This window comes from Ambystoma mexicanum, chromosome 5p (genome assembly GCF_040938575.1).
Source record: "Ambystoma mexicanum isolate Mex_15411 chromosome 5p, UKY_AmexF1_1, whole genome shotgun sequence".
In the NCBI taxonomy this organism is placed as follows: Eukaryota; Metazoa; Chordata; class Amphibia; order Caudata; family Ambystomatidae; genus Ambystoma; species Ambystoma mexicanum.
The window spans coordinates 742,289,666-742,302,520 of NC_090930.1; the positions used below are offsets into that span (position 1 = coordinate 742,289,666).

The 12,855-nt window shown below is 39.4% G+C and overlaps 11 non-coding genes across 11 annotated transcripts; 5 read left to right on the plus strand and 6 right to left on the minus strand.

The window, feature by feature from the left end:
- Positions 1 to 483: 483 nt before the first annotated feature.
- Positions 484 to 555, minus strand: TRNAQ-CUG (transfer RNA glutamine (anticodon CUG)). Its single transcript has one exon. It is a non-coding gene; the product is annotated as a tRNA-Gln (tRNA).
- A 259-nt stretch (positions 556 to 814) lies between these two features.
- Positions 815 to 886, plus strand: TRNAQ-UUG (transfer RNA glutamine (anticodon UUG)). Its single transcript has one exon. It is a non-coding gene; the product is annotated as a tRNA-Gln (tRNA).
- A 913-nt stretch (positions 887 to 1,799) lies between these two features.
- Positions 1,800 to 1,871, minus strand: TRNAQ-CUG (transfer RNA glutamine (anticodon CUG)). The gene has a single exon. It is a non-coding gene; the product is annotated as a tRNA-Gln (tRNA).
- Positions 1,872 to 4,250: 2,379 nt separating this feature from the next.
- TRNAQ-UUG (transfer RNA glutamine (anticodon UUG)) lies at positions 4,251 to 4,322 on the plus strand. Its single transcript has one exon. It is a non-coding gene; the product is annotated as a tRNA-Gln (tRNA).
- An 881-nt stretch (positions 4,323 to 5,203) lies between these two features.
- On the minus strand, positions 5,204 to 5,275 carry TRNAQ-CUG (transfer RNA glutamine (anticodon CUG)). Its single transcript has one exon. It is a non-coding gene; the product is annotated as a tRNA-Gln (tRNA).
- Positions 5,276 to 5,534: 259 nt separating this feature from the next.
- TRNAQ-UUG (transfer RNA glutamine (anticodon UUG)) lies at positions 5,535 to 5,606 on the plus strand. Its single transcript has one exon. It is a non-coding gene; the product is annotated as a tRNA-Gln (tRNA).
- A 912-nt stretch (positions 5,607 to 6,518) lies between these two features.
- On the minus strand, positions 6,519 to 6,590 carry TRNAQ-CUG (transfer RNA glutamine (anticodon CUG)). Its single transcript has one exon. It is a non-coding gene; the product is annotated as a tRNA-Gln (tRNA).
- Positions 6,591 to 8,945: 2,355 nt separating this feature from the next.
- On the plus strand, positions 8,946 to 9,017 carry TRNAQ-UUG (transfer RNA glutamine (anticodon UUG)). Its single transcript has one exon. It is a non-coding gene; the product is annotated as a tRNA-Gln (tRNA).
- Positions 9,018 to 9,898: 881 nt separating this feature from the next.
- Positions 9,899 to 9,970, minus strand: TRNAQ-CUG (transfer RNA glutamine (anticodon CUG)). The gene has a single exon. It is a non-coding gene; the product is annotated as a tRNA-Gln (tRNA).
- Positions 9,971 to 10,228: 258 nt separating this feature from the next.
- TRNAQ-UUG (transfer RNA glutamine (anticodon UUG)) lies at positions 10,229 to 10,300 on the plus strand. The gene has a single exon. It is a non-coding gene; the product is annotated as a tRNA-Gln (tRNA).
- A 913-nt stretch (positions 10,301 to 11,213) lies between these two features.
- Positions 11,214 to 11,285, minus strand: TRNAQ-CUG (transfer RNA glutamine (anticodon CUG)). Its single transcript has one exon. It is a non-coding gene; the product is annotated as a tRNA-Gln (tRNA).
- Positions 11,286 to 12,855: the final 1,570 nt, after the last annotated feature.

A 12,855-nucleotide genomic window follows, 5' to 3' on the forward strand; every position in this document is an offset into this window, starting at 1 on the left:
TCATTCCTATGTTTCAAGCAATTTGATGGTCTTATTAAATGTGTAAAAAATGTAATTCTTTGAGTTGACAAACTGTATGGAGAGCAAACTTTTTATAACTTACAAGAGTTATGAGTTCTAGAAAGTAGTGCATTTACTGATCAAGTGCCCTTGTTTAAATGTACTTACTTTATTTGGATCACACCTTTCTCGAAAGAAGAAATACACTCTAAATTATCAGGAAACAATTCAACTGATTTTAGGGGCCTCCTGGGCTTTCAATGCAAATCGCTGAGATCAAAAGCCAGTTTAATAGCCATTATACCTTGGAGCTTTGGAGATATGAGAGTGGGCAGTTTCTTTGTGGCAAAAGAGAGTCATCCCCAGAAACTATTAATATTCTTTGGTCAAAGAAGACTGCCATCAAAGTGGGCTGTAAAGCAAAGCTATTGCTGTTATATCTATCTGCAAATGAAAGGCAACTCTAAAAGAGAAGCAGACCCAAGGTCCCACCGAGACTTGAACTCGGATTGCTGGATTCAGAGTCCAGAGTGCTAACCATTACACCATGGAACCCACATATTCAGTAGCATGATGCACTTCATTCTGGAAAAACAGAGCACATCAGAGAAAATATGTAATATTCCTATATCATTAGACTCCAGAGGAAGAATTTGATCCAAATGAGACATGAAGCCAATACTTTGCGATTGCACAGCATCCAACAGCAACAGTGCTGCTTCGATATAATATCAGTAAACGGTTACTATAGGTCAGTAAAAATCTTGACTGTGCCCTATATTCTCATTGCCCTTATGAAGCTCTGCTCAACAAGGGTTCCATGGTGTAATGGTTAGCACTTTGGACTTTGAATCCAGCGATCCGAGTTCAAGTCTCGGTGGAACCTCTCTCTTGCTCTAACACACTTTGTCTCCTTGTTGTCTTAAATTATAGGCCAAAGATAGTAATATTCATAAGGTTAATGGTGTAGGGTATTCATTTTCGCTCTCACTCTCTGGCATAACTTTTCATAAAAATCCACTTTTGTGCCTAGCACCTTAACCTTTATGCATTTTTTTTAAATGTATGAACAGTGAGGTCATTCTGAGTCGATGGGCAGATCTGCATCGGAAACATACATAAAAGATTTGAAATTTTCAAACTTAACTCAATGTTAAGAAACATGCTCAATCTGTGACCCAATGGATTCTCTTTTTACTTGAAGATGCAGCAACAACATTAATAATACCATTTTGGGAAAAGCAGCTCTATTGTATCGCCATTCTCTTTCAAAATTGTTAAAGGGTTAATCCTATGAAAAGCGACCACATTCAGAATCAATGATATTAATCAAGCGTCTTAACAGTCTTTACATGTTTGTAAAATGAAGGTATCAGTTTGAGATGAAAAATAGAACGAAGAACACACTTTTCTTAATTCACAAAAGGCCTGAGGTGTATAAATACTGTTTGTACCGATCAAGGGCCCATTCGTGAATGTACTTACTTTAGTTGGATCATACCTTTCTTCAAAGAAGACATCCACAATAAACGATAAGGGAAAGGTTCGACTGATGGTAAACTCTTACAGAGATTTGAATGCAAATTATTGGATTCAACCTCCAGGGTGCTACCATTACACCATGGGTCTTTCACACCACAGAAAGTGGTGGGTTTCATTGTGGCTAAAGAGCGTCATCCATGGAAAATCTTTCTTTTTTCAAATGCACCCAGGGAATAATGCTATGAAAGTGGGCGACACAGCAGCGTCATTGCTATTAAAACAAGACACTGGGAGGAAAACAAACACAGTAATTCCCAAGGTCCCACCGAGATTTGAACTCGGATCGCTGGATTCAGAATCCAGAGTGCTAACCATTACACCATGGAACCTACATACTTAGTGACATGATGAACGTCATTGCAGCAAAAAAAGAGCCTTTTAGAGAATGTATGCAATATTCTTTTATCTTATGCCTCCAGAGGAAGAATCCTATCCAAATGAGCTGTAAAGCAAAGAGTTTGCTATTGCGCAACAACCAACTAAACAGTTCCACATTTGCATAATATCCGTGGGCTAGGAATATGAGTTTGTTAAAATGATGCATGAGATCTCGATTCTCATTTCTGTTACAACTCTGTCAGGTTGCACCAGCAAGGGGCCCATGGTGTAATGGTTAGCAAAGAACATTACTGAAGGGCCCCTCGGCCAGCCAGAAAGCCAAAATGGAGAGAACGGGCATGAACTGGTTGTGAATGAGCTTCAAAATGCGTTCACAGGTAATTGAACTGGTGATCTCCTCAGTTTATACACCTGGAACTCCTGTCAATAGCAACAGTCGGCAGCTGGGTTGCCAGACATTTCATTGAAAAAAATTTGTCGACAGGACAATTGGTCAAAACCATTTGGTCGAAAACCAAATGGTCGAATTGCTTTGTTTTTTATTTTCACATTTTTTTTTGGGAGGGGGTTTGGGGGGGTCCCCCCAACCCCCTTTTTTTCTAAAAACCCATTTTTTTCCCTAAACTACAACCTAAAAAATATATATATAAATAAATAAAAAAATCGACCATTTGGCTTTCGACCAAATTACGTCGACCAAATGTCTTTCGACGAAATGTCTTTCGACGAAATGTCCGGACAGCGGCAGCTGGTCTGTGTCAGTAATGGCAATTTGATTTTGCCATTTTCACAACTCCCTAATAAATGAACAAAATGTTCCATTTGTAGGCACAGTTACATGCTATGGTATGTATACCATGCTTAATAACCACCATAGGAGGCTCAGAGCACCATCCGCATTCTTACGTACAAAACATGTAAGGAAATAATCAGATCTTTTGCTCTGCAGGAGTCAGGCTTCTTTAAAGCCTGACAAAGTGGCAGAGTGCCATTGTAAACTGAGGCATGATGAAACCATGCCCAAGAACCCAGGCAGGTTAAACCCTTCCACTCATGCCCCTAGGCCCCGACGGCCACGAACAGCCAGGTTCTATAGACAGGGCAGCTGGCATGAATTATGGACACTTTTAACATAGGGTGGTTTTTCAACCTTATCTCCTCTGGGAGCAAAGCGCTGGACAGGGTTTCCTGTACGTTTTTGAGGTTCGCAGGGATCTATGTGTGGATGTTTCTTGGTGTGAAAAGCATGACACCTTTTGGGGTGACACCAGGCTCTTCTGGGAGTTAATTTGCATAATCTCTACTTTCTATTTTATGTGACATGGGCTGCAGTTACATTGTTCTGTTAATAGAGGGCAACACACAGGTCATAGTTCCAAACAGGGGTGCACAGTCTGCTTGCTAGCTTACATTTACAGTTCTATTTGGGATTCACCGCCTTTTCATAAACTGAGTACTCTTCCGGAGTATTTCTAACTTATGTAGGTGTTTTGGGGGTGTTACGTGCCTTTGTATGACTGCTGCAAACCACTTGATATTAGACATTGATTGGAAACGACATAAAAAATCCTGACACATATTGTAAGCGGACATAAAATGACCTATATTAGCTAATATAAGTAAACAGACATCACTCCCCCCTCCCCACAAAAAGGGATGTATGCGTACACAAAAAATAAAAATGAAAAACAAGCATCTACTGCAGTTAAAATCTAAAAATGTAAATTCAGTTACATGATCATGACTCGGAAGGGGAAGTTAAAAAGTAAAAAAACACACGGTAGGAGAGAGGTTAGCTTTACATGCCATGAGGGAGGAAGAGGTCTTCCAAGCACTGTTGTGTATGTTGGTCAATCCCTCTGAAACGCAAAAGGGATGTGCACATAGAAATCAAAGCAGAGTCATCCAGAGAGACTATTTAATTCTTTTTTTTTCAAATTCTCAAAAGGAAGCTGCTATCAAATTGAACTATTCATCACAGCCACTGCTAGGAAATCTATGTGCATAAAATGACAATACACCCAAAGGAAAACAAAATATAGCTATAACATGTCAGATTACTAAATTCAGAGTCCAGCCTACTAACCATTAGACCATGGAACCTAAATACTTCCGCAAATGCTGAACTTCATTATGCCAAAACAGAGGCAGTCAGAAACAATATTTAATATTGCTTAATCATATGCCTCAAGAGGAAGAATTTGATCTACATGCTCTATAAAGCACAGAGATTGCTATAGCACAACGTCAATCGACAACATCGCTGTGTTTGTATGATATCAGTCAATTGGGACTATGAATCTGTAAAAATTGTAAATGTGCTCTATATTGCCATTTCTGATTCAACGCTCTCAGGTGCATCTTGCAAGGGTTCCATGGTGTAATGGTTAGCACTTTGGACTTTGAATCCAACGATCCGAGTTCAAGTCTCGGTGGGACCGTTATCTTGCTCTTACACTCCATTTTCTAATTTCTCAAATTACAATTCAACAGAGTTAATATTCAGAAGTTCAGTCGACTCTCTCTGCACGACATTACATTTAAATGCACTTTGGTGCCTGATACCAATACAGTGATGCAACTACATATCGTTAATGTACAATCCCTAAGGTCAATCAGAGTGGGCACCCAGATATCTCTCAGAAACATTTTCCACAGATGAATAATGTCCAACCTTAACTCTATGAAAAGAAAAATGTACACACTATGTGCAGTAGATTCTCTGCTCACTGGAACATGCAGAAACAACATTGATGTGAAAAGATTGGAAAAAGCCCTATTTTATTAACATTAAAAAATGTTATACAATTATTTTGGTGAATCATATTCACTTTCACAATCATTCCTATGTTTCAAGCAATTTGATGGTCTTATTAAATGTGTAAAAAATGTAATTCTTTGAGTTGACAAACTGTATGGAGAGCAAACTTTTTATAACTTACAAGAGTTATGAGTTCTAGAAAGTAGTGCATTTACTGATCAAGTGCCCTTGTTTAAATGTACTTACTTTATTTGGATCACACCTTTCTCGAAAGAAGAAATAAACTCTAAATTATCAGGAAACAATTCAACTGATTTTAGGGGCCTCCTGGGCTTTCAATGCAAATCGCTGAGATCAAAAGCCAGTTTAATAGCCATTATACCTTGGAGCTTTGGAGATATGAGAGTGGGCAGTTTCTTTGTGGCAAAAGAGAGTCATCCCCAGAAACTATTAATATTCTTTGGTCAAAGAAGACTGCCATCAAAGTGGGCTGTAAAGCAAAGCTATTGCTGTTATATCTATCTGCAAATGAAAGGCAACTCTAAAAGAGAAGCAGCCCCAAGGTCCCACCGAGACTTGAACTCGGATCGCTGGATTCAGAGTCCAGAGTGCTAACCATTACACCATGGAACCCACATATTAAGTAGCATGATGCACTTCATTCTGGAAAAACAGAGCACATCAGAGAAAATATGTAATATTCCTATATCATTAGACTCCAGAGGAAGAATTTGATCCAAATGAGACATGAAGCCAATACTTTGCGATTGCACAGCATCCAACAGCAACAGTGCTGCTTCGATATAATATCAGTAAACGGTTACTATAGGTCAGTAAAAATCTTGACTGTGCCCTATATTCTCATTGCCCTTATGAAGCTCTGCTCAACAAGGGTTCCATGGTGTAATGGTTAGCACTTTGGACTTTGAATCCAGCGATCCGAGTTCAAGTCTCGGTGGAACCTCTCTCTTGCTCTAACACACTTTGTCTCCTTGTTGTCTTAAATTATAGGCCAAAGATAGTAATATTCATAAGGTTAATGGTGTAGGGTATTCATTTTCGCTCTCACTCTCTGGCATAACTTTTCATAAAAATCCACTTTTGTGCCTAGCACCTTAACCTTTATGCATTTTTTTTAAATGTATGAACAGTGAGGTCATTCTGAGTCGATGGGCAGATCTGCATCGGAAACATACATAAAAGATTTGAAATTTTCAAACTTAACTCAATGTTAAGAAACATGCTCAATCTGTGACCCAATGGATTCTCTTTTTACTTGAAGATGCAGCAACAACATTAATAATACCATTTTGGGAAAAGCAGCTCTATTGTATCGCCATTCTCTTTCAAAATTGTTAAAGGGTTAATCCTATGAAAAGCAACCACATTCAGAATCAATGATATTAATCAAGCGTCTTAACAGTCTTTACATGTTTGTAAAATGAAGGTATCAGTTTGAGATGAAAAAAGAACGAAGAACACACTTTTCTTAATTCACAAAAGGCCTGAGGTGTATAAATACTGTTTGTACCGACCAAGGGCCCATTCGTGAATGTACTTACTTTAGTTGGATCATACCTTTCTTCAAAGAAGACATCCACAATAAACGATAAGGGAAAGGTTCGACTGATGGTAAACTCTTACAGAGATTTGAATGCAAATTATTGGATTCAACCTCCAGGGTGCTACCATTACACCATGGGTCTTTCACACCACAGAAAGTGGTGGGTTTCATTGTGGCTAAAGAGCGTCATCCATGGAAAATCTTTCTTTTTTCAAATGCACCCAGGGAATAATGCTATGAAAGTGGGCGACACAGCAGCGTCATTGCTATTAAAACAAGACAGTGGGAGGAAAACAAACACAGTAATTCCCAAGGTCCCACCGAGATTTGAACTCGGATCGCTGGATTCAGAGTCCAGAGTGCTAACCATTACACCATGGAACCTACATACTTAGTGACATGATGAACGTCATTGCAGCAAAAAAAGAGCCTTTTAGAGAATGTATGCAATATTCTTTTATCTTATGCCTCCAGAGGAAGAATCCTATCCAAATGAGCTGTAAAGCAAAGAGTTTGCTATTGCGCAACAACCAACTAAACAGTTCCACATTTGCATAATATCCGTGGGCTAGGAATATGAGTTTGTTAAAATGATGCATGAGATCTCGATTCTCATTTCTGTTACAACTCTGTCAGGTTGCACCAGCAAGGGGCCCATGGTGTAATGGTTAGCAAAGAACATTACTGAAGGGCCCCTCGGCCAGCCAGAAAGCCAAAATGGAGAGAACGGGCATGAACTGGTTGTGAATGAGCTTCAAAATGCGTTCACAGGTAATTGAACTGCTGATCTCCTCAGTTTATACACCTGGAACTCCTGTCAATAGCAACAGTCGTCAGCTGGGTTGCCAGACATTTCGTCGAAAAAAATTTGTCGACAGGACAATTGGTCGAAACCATTTGGTCGAAAACCAAATGGTCGAATTGCTTTGTTTTTTATTTTCACATTTTTTTTTGGGAGGGGGTTTGAGGGGGTCCCCCCAACCCCCTTTTTTTCTAAAAACCCATTTTTTTCCCTAAACTACAACCTAAAAAATATATATATAAATAAATAAAAAAATCGACCATTTGGCTTTCGACCAAATTACGTCGACCAAATGTCTTTCGACGAAATGTCCGGACAGCGGCAGCTGGTCTGTGTCAGTAATGGCAATTTGATTTTGCCATTTTCACAACTCCCTAATAAATGAACAAAATGTTCCATTTGTAGGCACAGTTACATGCTATGGTATGTATACCATGCTTAATAACCACCATAGGAGGCTCAGAGCACCATCCGCATTCTTACGTACAAAACATGTAAGGAAATAATCAGATCTTTTGCTCTGCAGGAGTCAGGCTTCTTTAAAGCCTGACAAAGTGGCAGAGTGCCATTGTAAACTGAGGCATGATGAAACCATGCCCAAGAACCCAGGCAGGTTAAACCCTTCCACTCATGCCCCTAGGCCCCGAACGGCCAGGTTCTATAGACAGGGCAGCTGGCATGGATTATGGACACTTTTAACATAGGGTGGTTTTTCAACCTTATCTCCTCTGGGAGCAAAGCGCTGGACAGGGTTTCCTGTACGTTTTTGAGGTTCGCAGGGATCTATGTGTGGATGTTTCTTGGTGTGAAAAGCATGACACCTTTTGGGGTGACACCAGGCTCTTCTGGGAGTTAATTTGCATAATCTCTACTTTCTATTTTATGTGACATGGGCTGCAGTTACATTGTTCTGTTAATAGAGGGCAACACACAGGTCATAGTTCCAAACAGGGGTGCACAGTCTGCTTGCTAGCTTACATTTACAGTTCTATTTGGGATTCACCGCCTTTTCATAAACTGAGTACTCTTCCGGAGTATTTCTAACTTATGTAGGTGTTTTGGGGGTGTTACGTGCCTTTGTATGACTGCTGCAAACCACTTGATATTAGACATTGATTGGAAACGACATAAAAAATCCTGACACATATTGTAAGCGGACATAAAATGACCTATATTAGCTAATATAAGTAAACAGACATCACTCCCCCCTCCCCACAAAAAGGGATGTATGCGTACACAAAAAATAAAAATGAAAAACAAGCAACTACTGCAGTTAAAATCTAAAAATGTAAATTCAGTTACATGATCATGACTCGGAAGGGGAAGTTAAAAAGTAAAAAAACACACGGTAGGAGAGAGGTTAGCTTTACATGCCATGAGGGAGGAAGAGGTCTTCCAAGCACTGTTGTGTATGTTGGTCAATCCCTCTGAAACGCAAAAGGGATGTGCACATAGAAATCAAAGCAGAGTCATCCAGAGAGACTATTTAATTCTTTTTTTTTTAAATTCTCAAAAGGAAGCTGCTATCAAATTGAACTATTCATCACAGCCACTGCTAGGAAATCTATGTGCATAAAATGACAATACACCCAAAGGAAAACAAAATATAGCTATAACATGTCAGATTACTAAATTCAGAGTCCAGCCTACTAACCATTAGACCATGGAACCTAAATACTTCCGCAAATGCTGAACTTCATTATGCCAAAACAGAGGCAGTCAGAAACAATATTTAATATTGCTTAATCATATGCCTCAAGAGGAAGAATTTGATCTACATGCTCTATAAAGCACAGAGATTGCTATAGCACAACGTCAATCGACAACATCGCTGTGTTTGTATGATATCAGTCAATTGGGACTATGAATCTGTAAAAATTGTAAATGTGCTCTATATTGCCATTTCTGATTCATCGCTCTCAGGTGCATCTTGCAAGGGTTCCATGGTGTAATGGTTAGCACTTTGGACTTTGAATCCAACGATCCGAGTTCAAGTCTCGGTGGGACTGTTATCTTGCTCTTACACTCCATTTTCTAATTTCTCAAATTACAATTCAACAGAGTTAATATTCAGAAGTTCAGTCGACTCTCTCTGCACGACATTACATTTAAATGCACTTTGGTGCCTGATACCAATACAGTGATGCAACTACATATCGTTAATGTACAATCCCTAAGGTCAATCAGAGTGGGCACCCAGATATCTCTCAGAAACATTTTCCACAGATGAATAATGTCCAACCTTAACTCTATGAAAAGAAAAATGTACACACTATGTGCAGTAGATTCTCTGCTCACTGGAACATGCAGAAACAACATTGATGTGAAAAGATTGGAAAAAGCCCTATTTTATTAACATTAAAAAATGTTATACAATTATTTTGGTGAATCATATTCACTTTCACAATCATTCCTATGTTTCAAGCAATTTGATGGTCTTATTAAATGTGTAAAAAATGTAATTCTTTGAGTTGACAAACTGTATGGAGAGCAAACTTTTTATAACTTACAAGAGTTATGAGTTCTAGAAAGTAGTGCATTTACTGATCAAGTGCCCTTGTTTAAATGTACTTACTTTATTTGGATCACACCTTTCTCGAAAGAAGAAATAAACTCTAAATTATCAGGAAACAATTCAACTGATTTTAGGGGCCTCCTGGGCTTTCAATGCAAATCGCTGAGATCAAAAGCCAGTTTAATAGCCATTATACCTTGGAGCTTTGGAGATATGAGAGTGGGCAGTTTCTTTGTGGCAAAAGAGAGTCATCCCCAGAAACTATTAATATTCTTTGGTCAAAGAAGACTGCCATCAAAGTGGGCTGTAAAGCAAAGCTATTGCTGTTATATATATCTGCAAATGAAAGGCAACTCTAAAAGAGAAGCAGCCCCAAGGTCCCACCGAGACTTGAACTCAGATCGCTGGATTCAGAGTCCAGAGTGCTAACCATTACACCATGGAACCCACATATTCAGTAGCATGATGCACTTCATTCTGGAAAAACAGAGCACATCAGAGAAAATATGTAATATTCCTATATCATTAGACTCCAGAGGAAGAATTTGATCCAAATGAGACCTGAAGCCAATACTTTGCGATTGCACAGCATCCAACAGCAACAGTGCTGCTTCGATATAATATCAGTAAACGGTTACTATAGTCAGTAAAAATCTTGACTGTGCCCTATATTCTCATTGCCCTTATGAAGCTCTGCTCAACAAGGGTTCCATGGTGTAATGGTTAGCACTTTGGACTTTGAATCCAGCGATCCGAGTTCAAGTCTCGGTGGAACCTCTCTCTTGCTCTAACACACTTTGTCTCCTTGTTGTCTTAAATTATAGGCCAAAGATAGTAATATTCATAAGGTTAGTGGTGTAGGGTATTCATTTTCGCTCTCACTCTCTGGCATAACTTTTCATAAAAATCCACTTTTGTGCCTAGCACCTTAACCTTTATGCATTTTTTTTAAATGTATGAACAGTGAGGTCATTCTGAGTCGATGGGCAGATCTGCATCGGAAACATACATAAAAGATTTGAAATTTTCAAACTTAACTCAATGTTAAGAAACATGCTCAATCTGTGACCCAATGGATTCTCTTTTTACTTGAAGATGCAGCAACAACATTAATAATACCATTTTGGGAAAAGCAGCTCTATTGTATCGCCATTCTCTTTCAAAATTGTTAAAGGGTTAATCCTATGAAAAGCGACCACATTCAGAATCAATGATATTAATCAAGCGTCTTAACAGTCTTTACATGTTTGTAAAATGAAGGTATCAGTTTGAGATGAAAAATAGAACGAAGAACACACTTTTCTTAATTCACAAAAGGCCTGAGGTGTATAAATACTGTTTGTACCGACCAAGGGCCCATTCGTGAATGTACTTACTTTAGTTGGATCATACCTTTCTTCAAAGAAGACATCCACAATAAACGATAAGGGAAAGGTTCGACTGATGGTAAACTCTTACAGAGATTTGAATGCAAATTATTGGATTCAACCTCCAGGGTGCTACCATTACACCATGGGTCTTTCACACCACATAAAGTGGTGGGTTTCATTGTGGCTAAAGAGCGTCATCCATGGAAAATCTTTCTTTTTTCAAATGCACCCAGGGAATAATGCTATGAAAGTGGGCGACACAGCAGCGTCATTGCTATTAAAACAAGACACTGGGAGGAAAACAAACACAGTAATTCCCAAGGTCCCACCGAGATTTGAACTCGGATCGCTGGATTCAGAGTCCAGAGTGCTAACCATTACACCATGGAACCTACATACTTAGTGACATGATGAACGGCATTGCAGCAAAAAAAGAGCCTTTTAGAGAATGTATGCAATATTCTTTTATCTTATGCCTCCAGAGGAAGAATCCTATCCAAATGAGCTGTAAAGCAAAGAGTTTGCTATTGCGCAACAACCAACTAAACAGTTCCACATTTGCATAATATCCGTGGGCTAGGAATATGAGTTTGTTAAAATGATGCATGAGATCTCGATTCTCATTTCTGTTACAACTCTGTCAGGTTGCACCAGCAAGGGGCCCATGGTGTAATGGTTAGCAAACAACATTACTGAAGGGCCCCTCGGCCAGCCAGAAAGCCAAAATGGAGAGAACGGGCATGAACTGGTTGTGAATGAGCTTCAAAATGCGTTCACAGGTAATTGAACTGGTGATCTCCTCAGTTTATACACCTGGAACTCCTGTCAATAGCAACAGTCGGCAGCTGGGTTGCCAGACATTTCGTCGAAAAAAATTTGTCGACAGGACAATTGGTCGAAACCATTTGGTCGAAAACCAAATGGTCGAATTGCTTTGTTTTTTATTTTCACATTTTTTTTTGGGAGGGGGTTTGGGGGGGTCCCCCCAACCCCCTTTTTTTCTAAAAACCCCTTTTTTTTCCTAAACTACAACCTAAAAAATATATATATAAATAAATAAAAAAATCGACCATTTGGCTTTCGACCAAATTACGTCGACCAAATGTCTTTCGACGAAATGTCCGGACAGCGGCAGCTGGTCTGTGTCAGTAATGGCAATTTGATTTTGCCATTTTCACAACTCCCTAATAAATGAACAAAATGTTCCATTTGTAGGCACAGTTACATGCTATGGTATGTATACCATGCTTAATAACCACCATAGGAGGCTCAGAGCACCATCCGCATTCTTACGTACAAAACATGTAAGGAAATAATCAGATCTTTTGCTCTGCAGGAGTCAGGCTTCTTTAAAGCCTGACAAAGTGGCAGAGTGCCATTGTAAACTGAGGCATGATGAAACCATGCCCAAGAACCCAGGCAGGTTAAACCCTTCCACTCATGCCCCTAGGCCCCGATTGGCCACGAATGGCCAGGTTCTATAGACAGGGCAGCTGGCATGGATTATGGACACTTTTAACATAGGGTGGTTTTTCAACCTTATCTCCTCTGGGAGCAAAGCGCTGGACAGGGTTTCCTGTACGTTTTTGAGGTTCGCAGGGATCTATGTGTGGATGTTTCTTGGTGTGAAAAGCATGACACCTTTTGGGGTGACACCAGGCTCTTCTGGGAGTTAATTTGCATAATCTCTACTTTCTATTTTATGTGACATGGGCTGCAGTTACATTGTTCTGTTAATAGAGGGCAACACACAGGTCATAGTTCCAAACAGGGGTGCACAGTCTGCTTGCTAGCTTACATTTACAGTTCTATTTGGGATTCACCGCCTTTTCATAAACTGAGTACTCTTCCGGAGTATTTCTAACTTATGTAGGTGTTTTGGGGGTGTTACGTGCCTTTGTATGACTGCTGCAAACCACTTGATATTAGACATTGATTGGAAACGACATAAAAAATCCTGAC